The sequence below is a fragment of the Haliaeetus albicilla genome, chromosome 8 (genome assembly GCF_947461875.1).
Source record: "Haliaeetus albicilla chromosome 8, bHalAlb1.1, whole genome shotgun sequence".
Taxonomy (NCBI): Eukaryota; Metazoa; Chordata; class Aves; order Accipitriformes; family Accipitridae; genus Haliaeetus; species Haliaeetus albicilla.
Genome location: NC_091490.1, coordinates 20,886,385 through 20,903,892, shown reverse-complemented (window position 1 = coordinate 20,903,892; position 17,508 = coordinate 20,886,385). Strand labels below are relative to the sequence as shown.

General features: G+C 39.3%; 1 protein-coding gene across 1 annotated transcript in view; it reads left to right on the top strand.

Annotated features, from left to right (window-relative positions):
* The window catches only part of DPYD (dihydropyrimidine dehydrogenase), a 365,931-nt gene that overhangs the window by 296,404 nt on the left and 52,019 nt on the right, over positions 1 to 17,508 (top strand). The window lies entirely within an intron of this gene.

Below are 17,508 nucleotides of genomic sequence, written 5' to 3'. Positions count from 1 at the left end.
TATATGTTAGAATGGCTGATAAGGAGCAGGTGGTGGTTATGTTATATTATTCCATTATATGTTATATTCTGATAACTACTCATCCCCTTTATCTGTAGTTCCCATCATAGACAACAGCAGGTGTGCATCCTGTGGATATCAGCTTTGTGTCACTCCATGGAATGACTGGAGTGGTTTCATTCCCACAATTCACTTTGACATTAAAATTAGAATCAGTGTGACCATCCTTTCTGCATAGCTATGGTGACTGCTGAGATTAGTCATTTCTTTGCTATGTTTCAGAGGAAAAAAAAAAAAGGCCAACTCAGTGGTTTGGTTTGGTTGGGTTTTTTTTAATGCACATCACAGTTAGCATCTCTGGAAGCAGAAGTAGAAGGCCACTGCTTTTTTATAGACTTACTATGTTCCTTGGATTTATTAATACCATTTCTTTTTTTTTTTTTAGTCTGTATTGGAATGCTTCAAACTCTTCTTTTCCCATGCACAGACAAAAGATCTACCTTTCTTACACAGTGGTCTGAGAGCTTCTTCCATATAAATACTAAGTAACGGTACAAATTACAGAGCAGCATTAGTCTACAAAAAAGTAGGATTGGCAAGGGAATGTTTTTACTGCTATAGATGCATTTCATTTGTTATTGCTAATAGAGCTTCAGTTTTGATGGCTTTGTCTCTAACAATGTTATGTGATCTGAACTACACAGAGTGGAATGATTTTCTGTTCTACGTCTGCTGTATCTGTTTCTGCATGACTAAAAATGAATTTTTTAATGTCATTTATGCACTTTTCCTTTATATAGACTGTGTAGCTGTTTATTTTTTATTATTTCTTTTCTTTTTTATTGGTTTGCCCCAGTGATAATGGGAAATTCTGAAATATAATTTAATGCAGACATCCCAGTCAGTGCTCAAGAGAAAGAATATTGGATTTATAAAACATTAATTATTGTTTTCTTTTTAGTAATAATCAAGTTCTCTGGAACTGGCTTCCAGAAGTTACTTGGATCTATACTCGTCTTCTGCCCTTTATAGAATAATTTCTCTTTTCAACAGATTTTTCCCAGAGATGGTGGAAAAACTCTTTTCTTGTCCTTAGGCCTCACCAGTTTAACCTAAATCATCTCTAGAACTGATTTGAAACTCCTCTGGATCAAACCTATCCTCAGCTTGAGTAGCTTATTTCTGCTTCACTAAAGTAGGGAAGTAATTTAATCTGAGGTAAATGGATTCTAAAGCTGCTGTGTAGGTAAGGGTCTGAACTAGTTCAATTACATTTATTTAAAAATAAGCCTTTAGTAAACTTCATGCAAGATTGTGAGTACAAGCCATAAGTCTTTCCCTCATCTTGGGAAAGGCAAATGGAAGGGAGAGGGAAATGACTAATCTCTGTAGACAGTCTTATAAGACATACAGTTGACCGGGACTAGATTGAAACTTTTATTTGCTGCTTAGGCAAGACATGTTGTGATAGACAGAAGACGACAGCCTCATCTTCATAGGTCATCTTTGGAACGTAATTAGGATTATGAGAATCATCGCCGCTATTTTATTTCTTAACAAGGTCATACGAATAGCTGGCTAATATACTTTCCCCTGAATCCCAATCTCTCTCTCACATGTCCTTGGTATCAAATGCCCAAGTTGTTCCTTCTTCAACAGTCAAAACCTCTGTTGCTCATCGTAACAGCTTTGACAGTTCACTTCAGTACCAAAATACAGAGCAAGTACAGAATTTGGAGATCGCATCAAATAAAGTAACCTACTGAATAGTTCAGTTTATTAAGATTCACTCCATAGCAAGTCCCTGAGTTAAGTAGGGAGATACTGGGACTGTACTGGGGGAATTATATATGCGTCCCATAGCCTTATCTTAAGTATCTGCTTCGGATACTGTTGGAGGTGGTACTGAATAGACACTTGGACTGATACAGTACTGCACTATTTGTTATCTTACTTCATGTTTCCAAAACCACGAGGACACCTTATGACTGATCCAGAGGCAGAAAGCAAGCAGCCCAGGCTTTGGCGGTGCTGGAGTGAGCTCTGTGCTCAGCTGTGCTGAATGAGCAGTGGTCTCAAAACCTAGGAGTGGGTACTGCCACTGCTATCACCACCCTGTTACACAGAATAGAGTGTGGATGTTTCCTCATTAGCAGTATTTTTAAAGGGTAGGGAATGTCAGTTCATCCAGCATTAGACATGGTCTGATATCACTAAGCAGCACAGGTTGTATTGATCCATCCACGGAGCCCAGCTAGAGAACCTGGGAGAGCAGCACTTGCATGGCCATTGGGCTTCCCTTCATTTTACCTAGACAAGGGTCCTGTGTCTTCTCTGCCATGAGAGGGTGACGTTCATGGGCTAAGATAATATGAAGGTTTTGTGTGAGTTGATTTAATTGCAGAGTGGCATATCTCTTAGAGAAGAGGTTTATGAATAATAAATGTACCTCCATTAAAAGCAAGATCAGGTTTTCCTTTGCAGCTATTTCACCTACAATCAGTTCTCCATTATTTTTTCCAATTGCTTTTATTTTTATTTTTAAAATGTGGGTATTTATTTTCCATTTACAAAATCATCATACACAGGAATGCAAGTCAGGAGTCAGGTGGTAAGCTGTATTTTAATATATGCTGTAACCACCTCAAGTGGTATTAAGCAGGTATTTTAGGGAATGGTTTGGGGAGAGAGTTTCAGTATTCAAAGTGTGTTCTATCCCCTCCTTTAAAAGATAGAGGGCAACATCTTAGTGTCATTACTGGCAAAAAGTTTGTGTGTAAGAAAGTTTTGCAGCAGGTATAGAAAACAAACTGGATCATTGTAGTCAGTAGTAGCTGGGGTTAAAATTTTATACAGCAATTTAGCAGACCATTCTTCCACTTTATGGACTTCAGAAACAGTTGCAAAAAGATCCCACTTGGTTTTTAATTTTTCATGAAAAATGCTGAAGCATTTAAATCATTCTTCAGCTCATTCCATAGCACTATACTTTTTTGTAGCATACCGAAATCCACCAATCCCTTTTCAGTACAGGCATGAAATTAAAAAAAATAGCAACTTTATTTGTGGAGATAATCTTGCACTCGTTGCATACCAAAAGCTCCAGAAATGTCTAGCTGCATCTTTCTGAGGTACAGTTCCTTAGTATAGGCTTCCAGTGAGGCTGAAGTTTTTTTTTTTTTTTAAATAAGCTTTTTTTAAAACCCTGATTTATCAAAATAAGATATCGGATTTTTTTACACCTTTTGCATCATGTGTGTGATTTACCATGTCACAATAATGGTTTGTTAGATTTTTGCAAGGCTTTGAAAGACACATACATTTTTCAAAGTCATCTCTCTGTAGGAAATTAAAAATGGAGACAATTATAGAAAATTCCAGTGGAAAGAGAAAATGCATTATGGAAAAAGCAATAAAAGCATAAAAATATTAAAGTAAAAATCACTTTACAGTAGCCTGTATGATTGAATTGTAGATCAATATTGTGTAGTTAATGCATTAGCAGTAGAGCATTAATTTGCAATTACCGCAGGTGACCTGATCCTCTGTGTTCTGTCCATTGACATAAATGACCTTTTGTTGAAAGAGATTCTGTAGTCATTATTTCTAGCAGATGTAACCAAAAAAACCACAGAACAAAGAGGGTACTTTCTGAAGTATACTTGTTTCATGGTAGAGTCTCTTAACATTGTATTCTGGTATGGAATACTTTTGTTAATCTTGAATATTGGTCATTAATGTGTAAAGAATATGGGTTCCTTTTCAAATAAATTTCTTTTCTTACAAAATATGGAGGTCACACATGTCCCCTGTTGCTCCAACATGGATGTCTGTGAAAGCTCTTGTGGTGGGTTGACCCTGGTTGGATGCCAGGTGCCCACCAAAGCCGCTCTATCACTCCCCCTCCTCAGCTGGACGGGGGGGAGAAAATATAACAAAAGGCTCGTGGGTCAAGATAAGGACAGTTTAATAAAGTGATAGCAAAGGTTGCGCGCGCGAAAGCAAAGAAAAAAAACAAATGATGTTATTCTCTACTTCCCATCAGCAGGCGATGTCTAGCCACTTCTCGGGAAGCAGGGCTTCAGTACGCGTAGTGGTTGCTCCGGAAGACAAAAATGCCCCCCCCACTTCCGTCTCCCTTTACTTAGCTTTTATATCTGAGCTGACGTCATATGGTATGGAATATCTGTTTGGTTAGTTTAGGTCAGCTGTCCTGGTTATGTCCCCTCCCAAGATCTTGCCCTGCCCCAGCCTGCCATTGGGGGGGGGGGGCAAAAATGTTGGAGAGACAGCCTTGATGCTGTGCCAGCATTGCTCAGCTGTAGCCAAAACACTGGTGTGCTATCAACACCTTTCTAGCTACTGATGCAGAGCACAGTGCTATGAGGGCTGCCATGGGGAGTATTAACTCCATCTCAGCCAGACCCAATACAGCTCTCTACATAGCAACAATTTAAAATCCACCCTTCCTAGCATGGCCGCCTGTAGCTTTGCCCCGAGCCCTGTTTCAGACCCACCTTCACCCATCTCCGTCTCCCACTTGCCCTGGACGGGAGGTAGCACCTTGTAGTCCTGTTCCTACAGGCACTGTGCTCTTGTCCTCACCATGTCATATTCAGTCCATGCACACCTGCTGCCTCTGGACCTTGCACCATGACCCTCCTCATCTCTCATGCAAGGGAATAAGGTGGGAATATACCCCACCTCAGAGACAGAGCCACCATCATACTGGATCTGCCCTGTGCCCTTCTTTCCTGCCCCACACCAGTTGTGTATGAAACCTCAGGGATCTGAGGAAGAACAAAGCCATTCTGGAAGTATGACAGCCCATGATAGGAAAGCAATAGCAATGGTTTTTGCCCCTACAAGATAAAATCTCCCTCCAACACAGAACGTGGTTGTTTTTATGAGACTACTTGTGTTTTTTGTAACATTTTCAAGGAACATTCTTGTTGGTACCTCTTTGGAGCCAGAGTCTCAAGGGATTCAGGACAGTTTGATTATTATTTTTTCTTCAGCAGGCTTTTTACTGAAGCATTTAGCTGAGGGATTTTTATAACAGCAGGATGGCCTTTTGTGTGTGAATAAACAAGCTTTTCTATCACAAAATAGTGGGACTTGAACTATGAGAGAGCATTGTTATTCTATTTGTGCAGATGTGAAACCTTCTGAGGAACCCTTCTACATGGTATAAAATGCCATGGGTATCAGAAAATAAAAGCAAGGCTCTGAAAATATAATCACTGAAATGACAGGGGAAAAAAAAAACCCACATCTCATAAACATTATGTCACGTCTTAAGGTTTAGATGCTACCATTTTCTCCACCCTAATCTCAGAAAAACCCCCACAAAAACCCATGAGTAAATGTCTGCTGTAATAATTCATCATATTTTTCCCCATTTTTTTTTTTTTTAAATTTTCATTAAGGTACCTGATGCTATTTCTCTCTGTTTTTTTATGGCTACAGAACTGCAAAGTAGACAGTTGGTTCTCCATGCACTGAATTAGTGTTCTTTTAAGCCCGTCTCAGTGTCTGTTCAAGTCAGTGAAGACACTGAAATTTGAGTTAAGTGAAGACTAGATGAGGCCAAAAAATTCTCATCCAGGAATTATCATTTATGCCATTTAATGGTATGGAGAGTGAAAAACTAGAAGAGATTGAAATCATGGGAGTGACAGAGCAGGGCAGTGATAGAGTAGGCCCTCTGTTTTACAATTTGAGGTTAAGTTTATACTGATGACACTTGGAAAAAATTTGTTTTGTCTTGCAATGAATAGCAGTGATTTTGAATGCAGAGGAAGGGCTCAGTCTTTCCTCATGTCTAATCTCAGCTCTGTGTGAGGAGAAAGATGTCAGGTGGGTGGCTGCAAGCCTTAAACAACCACAGGTGCCATTGGTGTGGCAGAGCAAGGCTGGGCTTCTCCTGCCTGCACTCGCCAAGAGTCCACCCTTCCTCTGCCCCCAGCTCATCCTTACACCAGCACATGGGGGGAACAGAGGCTGAAGGCTTTGCTTTGTGTCAGTCGGAGAGTGCTTCACGGGCAGATAAGCCCAAGAACGGGCACACTTTGGCACCAGCTGGACACCATAAAGTTTCTGATGCAGGCTGTAGCTCAGGGGGTAGAAGAACAAAACCTTTCTGTACAAAGCTGTCCATGATACAGAGAAGTTAGGATGTTGGAGCTAATTCTTCTTTCACCAGTTAAATTAGTAAGTGAAGAATAGATTGCTGGATGCAGTGGCAGGCCACCAAAATGATATGAGACGAGATTCAAGGTGTGGCTCTTTACATCCACCAACAGTTTTAAGGAAAAAAAATACCACTTAAGGCAAAACCACTTTTCAGATATCAGTCCTTTGATTTTAAGATAAATGTAGTCTCACGTGGAAATAGCAGGTTTTAGTCCCTATTCCCAAAGAAATTATGTCCTTTTGAGTATCCTCAGTCACATTTGAGCTTTGTGGCCATTTTCACTGAAATTTTCTGGAAGATAGAAAGTATTTTGCTATAAAAAGTTTTGAGAAAAAAGAAAAGTCAGGCAGAGGATGGCGTGTACCTGCATTCCTTCACTGTAAGCGTGAGCGTGCTATGAGGTCACCTTTATTAGACCTCTGAGAATCCACATGGGACAGTGCTGTTAGGACTGTGTCAGCCACAGGAAAGGCTTTAATTGGCAGTCACACCTTATTAGACGTCAGAGAACCCAACCAGGAGACACAGAGCTGCTGGAAGCCAGGTATCATTAGCTCTGCTGCTCACAGAGCCGCGTGCTTAAAAAAGTCTTCAACGGACACAGCGCTGAATGGAGTGGCCCTTTTTTGCAGAGCTGAAATTTGCAGTACATGCAGAAACAAAAGAGGGAACAAAGTGCTGTTTGAATATGTAGACATAAAATCAAAAGGAAAATGAATGTGTGAGAGAGAGAAGAGTTGGGACAGACATACTCAAGCGATCACTTCTGATAAGCATTTCATTATTTTCTGCTTTTTTCTTAGCTCAGTGCTAATTACAGAAACTCAGCTTGTTCTCAACTGTCTGTCTGTTTTCTTTGGTAATAAAAAAAAAAGTCATTTGAGGACTGCCACACTTGCTCCATTACAGATGCTTGGGATGGAAATTGCTAATTGATAGTGAGAATTTTCTGTGAGAATTCCTTTAATGGAAATTGGAATTTGTCAAACAAAAACAATCTAGAAAGCTTTTTGGTTATAGTTGGAAAAAATATCAAATTAGAACAGGTTTTCATTATTGATTTTTACTTTTATTATCTTGCCACTTTTAATGAAAAGTTGCAATAATCAAATCAGCACATTGTAAAGTTACGGACTAAACTCTAAGCTAATAATGCCTTTTATTTTGTGCAGTTTTGCTGTAGTTTTACATTTTATTTGGAGCTGCTTAAGGGATTTATCTATTAGCTTTCCTTTATTTCTGCTCATTTCACCAGCTAGTAAATGAGGTCTGCATAGATAGGATTGTTATTTCATAAATTTGTAAGACTGAATTCAAGCTCATTCCGTAACAATTGCTATTTGTCATTCTTATAATGGATTCTCATGCAAAGTAGGTTTAACTATCACTGAATGGTCTCAATTGAGCATCAGCTCAAATGCTGTCCTATACCAGTCACTCCAAGTCTCTGCAGAGGATTTGCTCTCTGCTTTTATACCTGGGGACACTGAGCCTGCTTCTCTTTCCCCTTCTGCCCAGGTGTCTACCCTGCTTCCCTGGGTCTGGTGACATATGGACTATAAGGATTGAGGAGATGTGAAGAATAATTGCTTTGGCAACATGCTCTCTATCTCTCCCAAGGATCCACAATATTGCTTGTCTTTCCACAACCCACTACTGCTTCACCTGTTTTTAATGTGGATTCGCATTACTGATGTGGATTTGTGCTCCCGCTATCTTATGTGAACAAGCACAGAGTTGTCCTCCCTGTAGATAAAACCACGTGGTGTGAATTAACATCAAGTGAATTTTGTTTAAAAGTTTACAAAGTAAAAGCAACATGGAGATGACTCTTCAAAAGAGGGTCAGTTAAGTGTTGAAGAAATTGTGGGCAAGTTGGTTTGCTCAGCTCAGGTTGCTTTCAGACACGAAGCTAGCTTTGTTATAGACAGAGTTCCCCTTGTGTACCAGTGTGGAGGTGACTAGAAACTGAATCTGAAAATGTACACAGCTCCTTGTTGGATATTGAAAATATAAATAGAAGGAAAGATAAGCACAGTAGAAAATGCTGAGTTTCTTTTTTTGTTTCTGCCATCTCCAATAATTACTTAGGGAATTTCCTGTGTTTTGTTTTAAATTATATGTATTAACAAGTCCCCCTCTGCAGGGCACTTGTTTTCCAAAAAGGGAAAACATAAAACATTCAGGATTGCAAAGCTCTGCCATCAGAGAAGTTTTTCTCGGAAACATTATCTGTCATACAAAGAAAATTCTCATGTAAGAAATTTTCCTTTTTGTATCATAGCAGCTCCATTGATCTTTCAGTCAGAGGCTGTAGCTGGCAATGAAAGGAAGAAAGGGAGAGCACGTGGTGGAGGAGGTCATGCTCAGGGAAGGCACAGACCTGGAGTCCACACCGGCACAGGTGTGCACTGCCATCCAGCTTGGCTTGGGCTCGGTGCAGGGCTAGCTGGAGTTTGGTCACTGATCTGCCGGTTTTTTCCAGTGGTAGAAAAATCTTTTTCCACTCAGGAAGGAGGGAGCAATCTGGGCATGTGAGCCCTGATGCCATTTTGAAGGTTTTTTCCTGCTACAACACAAGCTCCCTGACACAGATTGATCTGGCTGGCGAGAGGTCCTTTTATCCATGCAATTTGAATGAAAGAAACAAACAGTGAAACCATTTTTCTGAAGCTGGCAGTATGTTTAAGAAAGGGTTTAACTTCCTTCAATATCTGAGTTATGTCGTTGGTTTTCTTGCTGATATTTATTATTTGGACAATCCCTAAGGAAATGTGAAAGTGGCATTTTATCTCAGACACGAAGGACTCGGAGGGTCAGAACTATTTTATTCACATGAATCTCACTCTTCAATGGACACAGCAGCTGCTGCACAAATTCATACAGGGAAGCTGATAAAGGATGAAAGTAATTTTAGCTGAAATAAAATGTGAGGGTACTAGAGGGAAAGACTCACAAGGATGAGGGGTTAATCATTGCAGGACTGAACGGAGGTTCCAAAATGGAAAAATTGCTTTTCTGTTTGATTTTGAGAGGTCTGCAGCTTTCAAAATTCTGGTCACAGGAGAGTGTCCCTCAGTAGATGGTTCTCATTAGAGTTTGTTGGAAACTTCTTTGAGGAAACTGTTTTTCATTGACAAATTTCATTTAATCAAAATAGATCTGGGTTCAAGTCCCTGCTGTGTCTGATTCAGAGTGTCCTGGGATGAAGAATGCTGAAGCTTTACCCTGGATCCGTTATGCATTAATGAACCTGAGTATTACCAATGATCAGGAAATAGTTATTCTGTCACAGGGAAGATCAAGGATGGAAAAGTTTTCCAGTTTAAACTGATAATCAAAATTCTAAAAATGTGTGGAATTAACACATTTAAAGAAAAAAGTATTATTTGAGTGAATCAAATCTTTGTTTCAACTATTTTGCAACATATTATAGTTCTGACCTTTTCATTCCAATTAACTTGGATTGCAAAACAGACATTTTCAAGTTAAATGGAGCAATTGCATTCCATGTTGTCAAACAGCACATATTGGTAATTGTGAAACTCTTTTCCACACGTTTTTCAGAACACAGTTCTTTTCTGAAAAACCTGCTTTCCTAGAACCACACTCACTTCTGACAAATATGCCTTTCCAAAAATGCAATAATGGACCAACTCCAGTCTAGAGAGGATGGCATTCCTGTTGGTTAGCTCTCAGAAAACAAAATCTTAAAAACACTGCTAACTTCTGACTAAAAGTGTCATGTTACTTGATGACTTTTAACATCAAACCACCAGATCTGGAGACTTAACTGATACCTGGTTTAGAAATATCTTTGGAGGAACTGGAGGATACAGCTCATGGAAATGGGTCAAGTAAAATTACGTCTACCTGGCACAGCTGCTGATGCTGTACCAGCAGCTGCAGAACCACTGGGAGAACTGAAGGATTTCATTTTCCACAACAGTACTTACAAGAGAGAGGCAAGACCTTTGGGTGTTAATAAATGAAATATGAAGTGATATTCAACATAAATTTAAAGATAGTTGTAGAGCCTCTATATGTGATTGGACTGTTTACACAGGGGAGTTAGCTCATCTGCTTTCAAAAATATGTTTAATTTTGTAGATCTACAGTACAATGATACAGTTTGCTATAGATGGCTGATTAGGAGGCTGTTTCCCACACTCCTCAATGCTCAAGGCATGTGGAATCATATTTGTTTTCTTAGGAAAGATGATCACAATCAGCACTTTTATCAGTGTGTGTGCCCACCTACTGCATAAAGGTCCACTTTGTAGTTCCAAGAACTGACAGAATGCTTTAGTGAGATAAGGAAATATAACCATTCCTCTAGGGGTGGTTGACAGGGAAAAAAAAAAAACAATTACCTCAGGAAGCCTTCTGAAAATTCTTTATTTCTTCTGCAATTCCCCTCTCAGAGACACGGGATACAAAATTGCATCATTCAGGGTCCCTTGATAAGTGCCAGTTTCCCACTCCCAAACACCCAGTTTAGCTATTTAGATCAAAGATACATTAATTGGCAGAGAAGAACTTAAGGGAAGGAAAAATACATTTGAGTAGGCTAGGAATTAATGCATCAGATAACATTCCTAAAGGATCTCTTACAGTGCTCTTATACCCTGCCGTGCCCTCATCTGATAAGTGGCTAATGGATTCTAGACTTTTTTCTCCTCCTTCATTGTTGGCCACTCACAGTTGCCCAAGGTTGCTGGAGTGCAATACATGAACAAGGTCTATCTTTCACCCCCAAAAATCAGGTGCTTTGGGGTCTCTGTGCCAGCAGGAGTAACTGTCACCTTGGTGCTGGGGAGGCTTGTCGTTACAGCCTGCCTCAGGAGGCTGCTGTAGCTTCAACACAAACTGTGTGGCTCTTCTTGCTGCCCAGCTACTGCATCCTTATTTCCTTACCTGTGGTCCCTGCCTTGATGCTCCCTAAATGTCAGCTCAGCTCTGCTCAACACCACGACAGCGTTATGTTGTCCTGTTTTAGAGAGGATCCAAGCTGTACTGCAGATAGAGCTCTTATCCCGCAAGCTTGTCTTGTATGGGCTAGAGACCTTCTCCTTTTAACTCATTTTCAGATCCATTACTTACTGACATTAGCCTATACTTCTCATTAGAATGACACTTTACCTCAAGTTTGTCTGATGAACTCACTTGAGGTATAACAAAATAACTGAAATACTTCATTACTGCCACCCACATGGCACCGGACCATCCAGTCATTTTTTTTTTTTTGTAGATTTCTTAAGCCCTATGTGAATGGTTGCCTACTCTGCAGAGCCGGGAGTTGTTAGCATCTTTGAATCTTTCTTCTGTGTGTTGCCCCTCAGGTGTCTCTGGTAAGCCCTCAGCTCAATAGGACTTCAAGTCTAGGACTCAGTAAAAAAGATTATGTGTTTTTTCCCCCACAATTCAGACAATTCATAGATGTAATATTTGAGTCCTTCAAACTGCTTTCTGAATGCCGTACTGGACTTCAGAAGAAATAGTAGTTCATTTCATGTATATTAGCTCAATTCTAATGTTTTAAAAAGGCTATCAGCTATCACCTAAATCAGTTTTGCATCTTGATCCAGTATCTGAAGCCTTGTTAAGTAACATCCCATCTGCTGACCTGTATCTCTAGAGTCATTTAAGCAGCTAATGTGAATGAATCAAGTCATTCCATCTGTACTGTATCAATATTTGGGAAGCTTTTTCTTACTTACAAATTTGTTCTTTAAAACGAAGAATCTCATTTTTTTCCAGAGAGTGCACCACATTGTCCGATAATCCACTTCCCCTAATGTTCTTAATCCTACAACCCTCTAGCAAAAGTAATAATTGCTGATAGAAAGGATAATTTAGGCTACGCATTTAATGTACTGGTAAGTCAGTGTTCAACGAGACATGAGGAAGAGGAACAATCATTATACAGGCAGCCTTTCCATAGATATTGGTATCCTGAAGATTGTAAGTGCAGAAACCAGTCTCAGAGGAGATTTTATTTGTCTGCTTACTCTCACATTGCAACTCTTGCCACATTATTATGAGTACTGTGTCAGACAACCAATGCTGTGTGTACTGCTTTTTACTTTGTAGATCTGGGCACATCTAAATCATTGTATAGGCGCTAGAAAACATACATTTTCATTTCTATAGGCAAGAGTATGCAGCATATGGATTGCATGGCCCAGAAATATCTCCCTTTAGTTGAGTCAGTTTTTGCTAGTTGCTTTTGAGAATAAATTTTAAATTGTATGTGTGCCTTACCCAGATTATCATGCTCTTGCCCACTACAGTAAAATTAATTTTCTTAAGGCTGTCAATTCATATGCATACGTGGGTGGGCACCAATAGAATCCTTCCTGAAGTACCTTGCATTCATTTACAACTTCAGTCTTTTTCCACCAGAATCTTAATCAATAGACACTAATCAAAAAAACAGTAGCCTCAACTATACATTGAAAAACAGCTTAGAATCATTCATAAATGTTTCTCTAACAGGAAGGTGGTTTTATGTCTTCAATACTTATCAGGAAGAATTTTTAATAGAAAAAGAAAGCTTCTATAAAAAGATGATAAGTAGTGCTAAAATTGAAAATATATTATAATACAAAATCAAAACAGTAAATCTTTTGCTTACCATTTGGGCATATCAGTAAAATTTCAAAGCAAGTCAACCAAATTAATGTAAAAGCAAAATTGTTAATCCATTGTAAAACCTCTCACAGGTATCTCAGAGGAATAATAGTTGTTTATCCCCTTGCTATGGTGAGAATATTAGAAACTGTGAAGTCAAAGGCCAATTTCCTAATCGGATGGCATTTTGAGAGCTATTTTATTTAGAGATCCTATGCAGTTTAGAACCAGAGCTGAAATAAGTCTCCGTCTTCTGGGGAAGCAAGATGGCATTCTGCTAAATGCTAGAATTTTATCATTTGAAGGGGAAAAAAAAAGCAAAAAGAAAGCAGCCAGTGAGACCTAAGAATATAAAAGCATTTGAGATCTCAGAAGGAGTTTAAATCAATGCATTGCCACAGTTACAGCACAGATGAAAGAGCCTGCTGTCTCAATTGCCAGGAAACTACTTAGAAACTCTCACTTTGATTTTTTTTTTTTTTTTTTTTTGTAGTCCGTTACATTACCACTAAATGCAATATATGGGGACATCACTGCTTTGATGTTGTACAGCTACAACAAATGGAAACTAATATGGTAGAACAGTCAAGCTGTGTGATTTGCGTTTGTATATACAAATATATACCCATCAATCTTCTTACTTCTAGACCGTGTATCACTGCCACCTATGTGCCTCCTTACTGTTACTTCTGTTTTCATAAAAATGACAATTACTTTACACACATATTCTGAAAAAAAGAAATGTATTTTGGAGGAGTGTAAAAATTAAAATTTTCTCCAAGCTATTGTCTCCTACCACAGACTCATGGCTGGCAAAGGGTTTTAATAGTGCTTTGAGACAATTTTGAATAGGAGCACAGCTGCTGCCAGACATTGCAGCATTCTTGTTCTCACAGATCTGGTCACACCAAGAATACTTACACTTCTTGCAAGCAACATGTTATTAAACAGGCTAGATTCTCTGACCTGCTCCAGCCTTTTGCAGTGAACTAGCAGTATATGAGATTATAGACACACTACCTCTTGTTAGTTGAAAGTAGTGTAGGGAAGAATTGGTACAAACACATCTAGATCTGCATCTCCTCTGCTGCCTCTGCTGAAATTCCTGTGATTGATGGAATAGAAAGAATGCAGGTGGGGTCTGGGGTCCATTTTTGGCACCGTCTTCCCCACCATCACCTGTCCAGCTGGGATTTCACCATATAATAATGAGTTCATGTAAAAACTGAAGATCATGGGGTAGGAGAGAGTGGACAGAGTAATGCCTGAAGAGGAGTGCATTGTTACCTCTTTCTAGTGTTACAGAAAATATTTTCTCCTCTGCAACATCCCCCAATGGAAAAATGCAAAGACACGCTGAACAGGAATTGCTTTAGTGGGTGATCTGGCTGGAAGTACCTCAACCACTTTGTCCAGGTTCTGCACAGATGGCACAGATCTTCCACACTGTCTCTCAGGATATACCAAAATTTGGACAGGAACCACATCCATTTTTGTAGAGAGCAAAACGAAAATAAAATGCAGTGTCTGTGCATTTTTCTCATTGCTCCTAGAAACAAAGACTATGGACAAAATCTAAAAGGTCTTACGCAGACAGAGCTCTCAGTAAACTGTGCAGGGGATTTGCCTCGGTAAAGACTTCAGAAATTAGCATATCTTTGTTGTGTAATGATTCTGCTAAAAGCAAAGGCATTGAGAATGTTTTTTACTTTGAAAATTTACAACTTTTTCTTTAAAAAATGTAAATTTAAAGTTTCAGATTGATGTGAATGATTAATTAGAATCATGTAACCTATAAAATTCTTTTTACACAGTAATAATCTCCTGACAACTTACTCCAGCTCCTCAAGTAAGATTTGTAATGGCTCTAGATCCTTTGACAAAGTTAGACTCAGTATTTATGTTTATTTTGTGATAGAGCAGACAGGTCATTTCTTATGCAAGATATCAGCAGGGACCTTTGCATGCCTCTCCCATCATTGCATTTTGCAGAACAGTTTTACTTAGAGCCTTAGCCTGTGATTCATTTCACATCCCCATTCCCCAGTGAGATCATTTGGTGTATGTTTGATTTACCAGCAGCAAAGCAGGCATTGTGTCTTCTAGTATCTCAGACATGTCTGTATAGATTAGAATTGTAACCTACAGTTGCAACTTATACTGAACAATTTTAGATTTTAGAATACTGAGAGCACAATATAATACATAGCATGTTGGCCTGCTTGTCTCTGTTGGGACATAAGGGGCAATCGTTGGAGTGTGGACCTGGAGGAAAGGGGAGAAGGTCAGATCTTAAAAATGAAATTGTAGCAGTTCTACTGCCAAGGCAGAGCCAAGCAGTGCAGTAAAACCAAGTTCATGCAAAATTATCTCTGTGTATATTGGTGCAATATGAATAATATAGGTTACCTTTCGAAGCAGGAAAAATGTAGCAGCTTTCTCTTCTAGCCCAAGTTCTAGTCCAAAGCTAGAGAGAAACACAGCCAAGGCAGCAGGACTGCACTTGTCAGCAGCACAGCTAACAGCTTCACTGTGATCTGGACCTCACTCTGTCCCATAGGTTGCTCACAGGGCTTTTCTCTCATATTCCAAAGAAGAAAAAACTACTTTCTACCTAAATGTTTCATGTGAAAGCCTGGCTTAGTGAACAGTTGAATATTAATTTACTCATAAAACAGATTCACTTACATTATTTAGGATCAAGGGATATTAAACAGGTGTCATCTCTGCCATGTGAAGTCCCTGCACTACTGCTTGCCAGAACCTGGGCTGATAAACCATGTGAGCAACTGATCTACACTTGCTCTGTTTCTTATACTCATCCATAAGCGGCTTCTGTGGGCCACAGGATACAGACTGCTGGTCTGGCACAATATGACCATGTGTATGTTCCCAGTTGTGAAGTTCTATTGTTGTTCAGACTTTTGCTTCAGGGTCTAAAGGGAATCACATTTTACTATGTTTGGTTGGTAAAACCATGATGCTGAGGAGAGGAGCTAAGCGGGGAGGGCTGGATGCAGTTCAGTTTCATGCTGCTGCTCTGATTGGTGTGCAAAGCATGGGTAACAGCTGTACAGCAGCACCCTGCTCACCTTTATCTCCTGTTGAGGTGGTTCAGTAAGACATTAAATGACAAGGGGTAACAATCAAAAGGTAGTTCCATTTTAAATATGGCCATAGCTGGACTGCTCTTCCTGCTTTTCCTGCTCTTCAGACCCATAAAATAAGATACCAGCAGAAGAGGCGGCTCAAGGTTTCACTTTGCAAGGGAGGGGAAGCATGCCTGTTCCCAGTGCAAGCAGCAGGAGCGAAGCAGGGCATTAATGATGTGTGGAGACAGGTCGGTTCAGTTCTTCTGCAATTTTTCCGGATGCATGAATTTGAGTCTCACCTGGTCTATTGCCCTGCCACTTCTCTTGTACTGAAAAGAGGGCATAGTGTCATTTAAACTGGTGATTCAGAGGCAGCCAGGTATGATGCTAAAAACCTCTCTCTGTGGTGTGGAAATTGTCATGGCTGATGGGTCAGAGTGACCTTTTATCTTGACTTTGTTCACCACCTTTTGAAATGCAGCAAAAGCTTCTACATTGATTCGTGGAAGACACTGTAAGCCTAAAACACAAATCTCGCCATCCGCTATGTGCAACATAAGAAATTTCAAAGCTCAGAATGTTTTGGAATTTGCCAAAAGCATGTTGGTTTTGTATGTGTTAATGTTTGAATCTCTCTTATTGTAGGAAAGGCCCATAAACATAAGCACTTGCTTTCATCACAGTGAAATCAGTGAAAGGCATATCTTTGGTTAATTATCTGCACCATTGGGCACCATAGTCATAAGGCTCCTACAGAAGAGGAGGATCGTCTGAAACCACTTGCTAATTCTGTGTCTAAGTCTTTCCATTTCAGATAACATTTTTCTTCAGTGCAGAGATTTACATTTTTCTTTAAAAATTGCATTTTGCCTTTGGTTCTGCAACCTACTTGGCTTTCTAGGGAAGGCAAACAGTGCACTGCACATAGATTCACAGGGATCAAATGTTAGCTCTTAGTGTGATATCATCTTCTGCACATTTTTATATTATTGCAGTTCATAACACTGCACCACAAGATGGAAAACAGTAAAAGCCTCCTTATTTTTAAGGTTATTACAGGTATCCTCCAGTGTATCTCATGTGTATATATCTTGTCAAAATATTTCAGGATTTTGACAACAGTGCCTGAACTTGTTTCAAGTGACATGACATGGCTTTTACCTGTATTTTTTTACAGTTTTAGTATTTTTAAGAACAGCTAATAAAAGTGTTATCCAGGCACTAAAAAAATAGAGAATCCCTTGATGAACAAAAAGGCTTAAATAAGCATCAGTTGAGTTTTGCAGTTAAATAACCTGTACAGGAAATTATTATGATGTTCTTTATAATTGCTCTGGAAAAAAAACCTCTTGAAGTCTGTGGAAGGTGTAACAGACCTAATTAATGCCCACACTGTTTCTTCAGAGAAACAGATTTTGTGTAACGTACGTGTGCTGTATAGAAAATGTTCTTGTGCTTATTTGATAGTTTGCCCTTATTTTTAACTTGCATAGCTGTAGTATATGGTATATTACACTGTAATGTGTACCTGTCTTCAGAATTGCAAGTTTTATTATAATTTCTGAAATGTGAAAAACAATTCCTGTA